This window comes from Amblyomma maculatum, chromosome 1 (genome assembly GCF_055883805.1).
Source record: "Amblyomma maculatum isolate TAMU_Amacu chromosome 1, ASM5588380v1, whole genome shotgun sequence".
NCBI classification, from domain to species: Eukaryota; Metazoa; Arthropoda; class Arachnida; order Ixodida; family Ixodidae; genus Amblyomma; species Amblyomma maculatum.
Window position 1 is genome coordinate 451,859,944 of NC_139344.1, and position 5,745 is coordinate 451,865,688.

At 47.1% G+C, this 5,745-nt stretch overlaps 2 pseudogenes; both read left to right on the top strand.

Annotated features, from left to right (window-relative positions):
- The first annotated feature begins 1,677 nt into the window (after positions 1-1,677).
- Positions 1,678-2,441, top strand: LOC146209658 (uncharacterized; annotated as a pseudogene).
- Positions 2,442-2,480: 39 nt separating this feature from the next.
- On the top strand, positions 2,481-3,751 carry LOC146209659 (uncharacterized; annotated as a pseudogene).
- Positions 3,752-5,745: the final 1,994 nt, after the last annotated feature.

Here is a 5,745-nt window from a genome sequence, read left to right on the forward strand (position 1 = left end):
CTCCAGAAAGTGCAAGAGGAGCCGGTGTGCAGAAAGCCGGTTCCGAGCCGGGAAATGTAGTTGCGCTTCCGTTTGGGCAGGCAATCCAAAGTTCCGGTGCTGAGCCTGAAGTCAGAGTCGATGACTAGCAGCAGCTCGACATCTTTGTAGCTATTGCCCCAGTTTTCCAGTGCCACCGCTGGAGAGGCGCGCTAGACAAGCTCTGCCGCAGGCGTGCATACTAGACGCGGTCCATGGACAGGCTATGGGCAAGAGGGTGGGATTTGCCCCTCCGAGTGGCTTTGTCGGAGAGTCAATGTAAGTGTTCTCCAGCGGTGATCTAGCTGCCGGGATAGAAAGACCTTACTTGCATCCTCAAGAACGGTCTTAAGAGGTCGTCTGGTATAACATACATGGTAACCGGGGCACGTAGTCGCCTTTTGGCAGCTTTTGTTGGGACATCGGCCTCCTCATTGCCCAGGACTCCAGTTTGTCCTGGAACCCAATGGAGGGCCAGTTCATAACCAGAGTCCTGAAGGGCTGAGTGGTGGGCTCGGAGAAAGTTCGCCGATAGGTTAATGCCATGGTGGTTAGTCAGCAGCTGTAGAGGTCTCGAGGCGCATAACAGGTTCACAGGTCCAGGTGGGGCGCTCAATTCGATGGACTGTGCAGCCAAGTGGAGACTAGCGAGCTCGGCTGCAGTTGAACGTGCAGACAATGACAGGCGGCAAGATATTGACTAATCCCGCTGTGTTCTTGTCACGGCTGCAGCTGCTTCCTCAGTAGCAGGACTAACCGAGCCATCCATATAGAGGAGGGAGGAAGCGCTGCACTCTTTAAGAAGAGCTTCAGTGATCTGCTAAAGGGCAGCGGCAAGGGTGAGATGGTAGGAGATGCCATGCATCTCAGAAGAGTTGTAGGGGAGAGTAGGGAGGTCTGGGACGGTTGGAGGAGTGCGACACCTGGTGTATCTCTCTAGCAACTCGTTCAAAAAAGTTCGTCAAATAATCTCGAGGTGGAACTAGCATATGGATAGCCTGGGCGTAATGGCCGATTTCTGTGGCCTGTGGAAGTTGCTTCGATAAGAAATCGCCGAATTCAAGTGTCAAAAGTAAGTATCTGCTATTTCAGTCACAGCTTTATCATATTTAGAGAACGCGTAGGTCGCTAATATAAATCTTTGTCCAAGAAGGTGCATCTGTGCCGTGCCTCGTGCAGTAAAATGTTTGGGCCTAAGGAGAGAACTTTCGCCACGGAACGTTTCTTTGTTGGTGCAATGCTGCTTGGGAGGAATGGGACAGTTAAGATGAGGGAGGAACGGGACGCTGTCCCATTCCTCCCGGCAATACGACTAGTGCTGTGGCTAGCGACTCTGCTGCAAGGCTCAGCCGCATTAGCCTAAAAAACAGTTATTTTTGTTTATTTCATGTTTTGAGGTAATATTTATTCGGGGCAATCAAAATGGCGTGAGATTGAAGATATGCTGGTTAGATGAAAATTCACGCTAGGGCACTCCAAATGGGGAAATAAAGACGCAATTTGAAACGTGAGCCTCCCGGGAGAAAGGCATAACTGGTTGGCTGCAGCTGTAGTGCTGTTTAATGCACGCAACGAATTAGACAAAGCCGACATTTTTGAGCTTTGTGAGGGTGCTTGTTTACATTTGCATGCTATTGTTCCATTTGAATTTTCAGGAAGATGCCAAGGGCATACAAGAAAAAGCATTCCGAGAGGGTTCAAACGACGAACAGCTTGATGCTGGATGCTGTGAGATTAGTTTGCGAAGAAAAAAAAGTAAAAGGGCCGTAGCAGAAGCTCTTAAAATCTCAAAATCGGCCCTTGGTCGAGCAGTACAGAAGCACAAGTGTTGTAGTGCGAGAGACAGTATTTTGTTCAACTCCAACTTGGTCTGCGGTATGGTCTTCACAGGAGAAGATGAAGTACTTTTGAAAGAATATTTGCTGAAGGCAAGCAAGATGCACTATGGACTAACAAGAATGCAAGTTCGTTCCCTGGCATACCAGTTTGCAACAGCATTAAGTCGGAAGTGCCCATCATCATGGGAAGTCAACAAGTTAGCTGGAAGAGACTGGTTTCTGGGCTTTATGGACCGTCATCCTGAACTGTCGCTTCGATCGCCGGAAGCCACCAGTCTTGGCCGGGCAACGAGCTTCAACAAGCACAACGTCGATGCTTTCCTTTCTAATCTGAAAGGCGTCTACGACCGACACAAGCTAACTCCAGACCGCATCTACAACTGTGACGAAACAGGCTTCACAACTGCCCACAATCCGCCAAAGATTATCGCAGCAAGAGGAGAGAAACAAATTGACCAGGTCACATCTGCAGAACGCGGTGAACTGGTGACCGTCTTATGCACTGTCAATGCCATAGGAAATGCTCTGCCACCGGTATTCGTTTTTCCACGAGTGAGATTTAAAGATTTTTTCCTGAAGGGCGCCCCAGCCGGAAGTCTTGGATTGGAAAGCAGGTCAGGATGGATGTCCGGCGAGCTGTTTGTAGTGGAATTACAGCACATTGTGACACATACAAAGTGCTCGAAAAAAGAACCTATTCTTCTAATCCTTGACAATCACGAAAGCCATGTCAACATTAGCACCATCAACAAGGCCAAAGAAAGTGGCATCATTCTGCTGACCTTTCCTCCACACTGTAGCCACCACTTGCAGCCACTTGATGTATCTTTGTATGGACCATTCAAATCTCGCTACAGCGCTGCATGCAATGATTGGCTTATAAATAATCCAGGGAAGGCCATCTCCATATACAACGTTGGAGAACTAGTGGGATCCGCCTACGTATCAACGGTAACACAAAAGAATATAATCTCGGGTTTCCACAAAACAGGTATTTGGCCTTTCAATAGCGATCCCTTCACTGAGGAGGACTACATGATGTCTTCAGTGACTGACAGACCCGAAGCTTCCCCTAGCGGAGTGCTGTCACCACAGCCAGCTACCGGAATATGTGAAATGGATGGATCAAGCCTTCAAGGAAAAGTTCTGAACTCGGAGACGGACACTAACGCAGCTCGAAACATCCTCAGAGATGTCTTCACGCCCACGGCCAATGAAGGTGCATCGACGTCAGCTCCTTCTTCCAGTCGCATTATTCCAAGCGACCTCAGGCCCTATCCAGAGGCTGCGCAACGCAAGTCAGGGCAAAAAGGAAGGAAGAAGGGTAGCACCAAAGTGCTTACAGATACCGCAGAGAAACGTGCCATTGAACAAGCAACTGCGGAGAGGTTTGCACGGCGGAGTCTGAAAAAAAGAGCACCAAAGGCAGCTAAGATTGCTGCCACTACTCGTCCAAAAATGAAACGGCGTCGTCAGGTGGATATAAGCTCTTCGAGTGACGAAGAAACTGTTGACGTTGCCTTTGACGATTCGGGCAGTGCCATGTCAAGTGTCGATGATGAGAGGCACGGAATGTCTGAGGTCGAATGGCTGAATGAAGGTTTTAGAGTGGAAAAAGGTGAATTTGTCCTCGTCAGGTTCTGTGAAAAAAAAAATCTGTCGTCTATTACGTGGGCAGAGTCGAGAGTTGTGAGAAGTTGGGCGTCAGTGTCCGGTTTCTTCGAAAGAAAGATGAGAGCTCCCAGTTTTACTTTCCTCTTCACGAAGATAGAGCAACTGTACCAATCACCGATATTGTTATGAAACTGCCGGTGCCGACTACTGTCGGGGCAACAAAGCGCCTGCAGTCCTGCTTCAAGTTTGAAGTCAAACTATCAGCTTATAATGTTCGCTAATGAAGTTGTCACTACAGCATTACACATGTCCCATTCCTCCCAAGTGGTGTCCCACTCCACCCTAAGGTGGGGGTGGAATGGGACAGATTTTGGTGGTTGTAAATTGTTTTTTTAGAGCTGCACTTGAAGAGGTAGCAAACATTGCTTCCCAGAATTTGTGCAACAAGTTTTGCTTTATATTTTTAATTATAAAACATATGTTTGTATTCAAAATAAAAAAAAAGCTAAAAATATATTTGTGAAAAGTGTCCCATTCCTCCCGACTCTCCCCTAATGGAGGTCGACTGGGTAGAGGGGAAAACATGAGAAGCCTGGAGCTGGTCCGGTTATTTCCGTATGCACCGCTGAAACTTTCTCTTCTGGAATGGGAATTTCGGCGCAGTCATGCTTGGAGTTAAATTGACGGAGCAAGCGCGCGGGTGCAGCTGGGGCGAGGCGCAGATGAAAGTGAGGTTCCTTTTCCTTTATTGCTTTCTAAAACAGAGCGACTTAGTTGTCTTGTTTCTCCCGCTCATCCTGTATTAGGTTTTCGCAGCTAGGCTGGCTGAAGCTCGGCGAAACGTAGCGAGACCTCAACCCAGCAAGATGCGACCTTTGCCAACTTCTTCGTTCGCCCACTTCACCAATTGCTGTTGCTCGCCGTCGTATTCTCACGAAACAATATCAACTACAGTGGCAAACGCACTAATATACTACATCACCTGTTACGTTCGATAGTTCATAAGCCATAAACTAACACATAATCAATGTGGCTTCGCATGTGCTGTCATGCAGTCAGCGCGGACGCACTGCCGCTTCAAAAAGAGCAGCCAGGCGCATGCGTGTTCGCCTTAAGAGTAGACGACCATGCCGAATAAAAAACGAAAATAAAACACAGCACCTTCAAAAAGCGTGGGGAATGCTCTACCGCAGGCTATCACTTCCGTTAGACAGACCAAATTCGCATCTAAATTAAGGCGAATTGCAATATATCGCGGACAGATATTAGAAAGATAACTCTGCTCAGAGTAAAGGCCCAGTTGTATAAGAGTGACAGGTATACTTTCGGTGAACGTGGAGGTCAATCCTTCAAAATCAAGCCACATCAACCTTGGCCTATGATTTCGTCTTTATCCATTGAAGTTAGCATTAGGGGCAGTCTTCTAGACAAACAGTGCATCAAGGCATAGGGGGATTCATGACGGCAAGCGATCGCGCGATTACTTTCTAGAGAGGCTGCGAGCCTCTCTCTCGCCTATTATGGGTCAGGAGTGGACACAGAATTTCGCAATGCCGCCATAGCAGAACCTGAAGAGCTGTCACTCAATTTTATTTTAAAGAAGTTGAATCGCTGTAACGTGTACTTAGATGGTTTGATAACTATCTCAACGCAATTTCAATGTCGGCATTCAAACCTATCTCAGCCTATCGCACAAAAAAAACGCAAATTCATTCTTGCGCGTTTGCAAAAGAAGTGCTTTTATATGCTTTGGTAAATAAAAATAATTTTGGACTCTACTATTTTCAAAGCACAGATCTTTTTTCAATATTCTTAATCTTCTAGGATGTGCTATACCGCCAATGCTATGCTTCCTCCTGAAAGCTGTAGAAGAGGCCTGTATGGCTATTTTGCATCATACACCCACCCAATCAAACCTTGTTTGCTCCGATGCAATGCTTCATACAATGACAAAGTGCTTGTCATTGAAAGGGTGCCGATGCGTTGAGCCGCTGTTAACGAAGTGGACGCGCTCGTTCTTTGCTTACATGCCGAGATTACCGCATCCATGCACCAATTCCATACACTGCGGTAGACTTAAATGCCACTCTGTGATTAAGGCCATAGTGTTTTATCTCTCCTGTAACGTACTAATTATTTCTGTTCTGGGAACCCACTTACGACCAGTCTCTTTAGAGTACGCCACTAAATATTGCAAGTGGAGCGACACTTCTTCTCCGAAAGGTTATGTATACTTGCACGAAGAAGACGGCATACTAAAGGAACACAAACGACA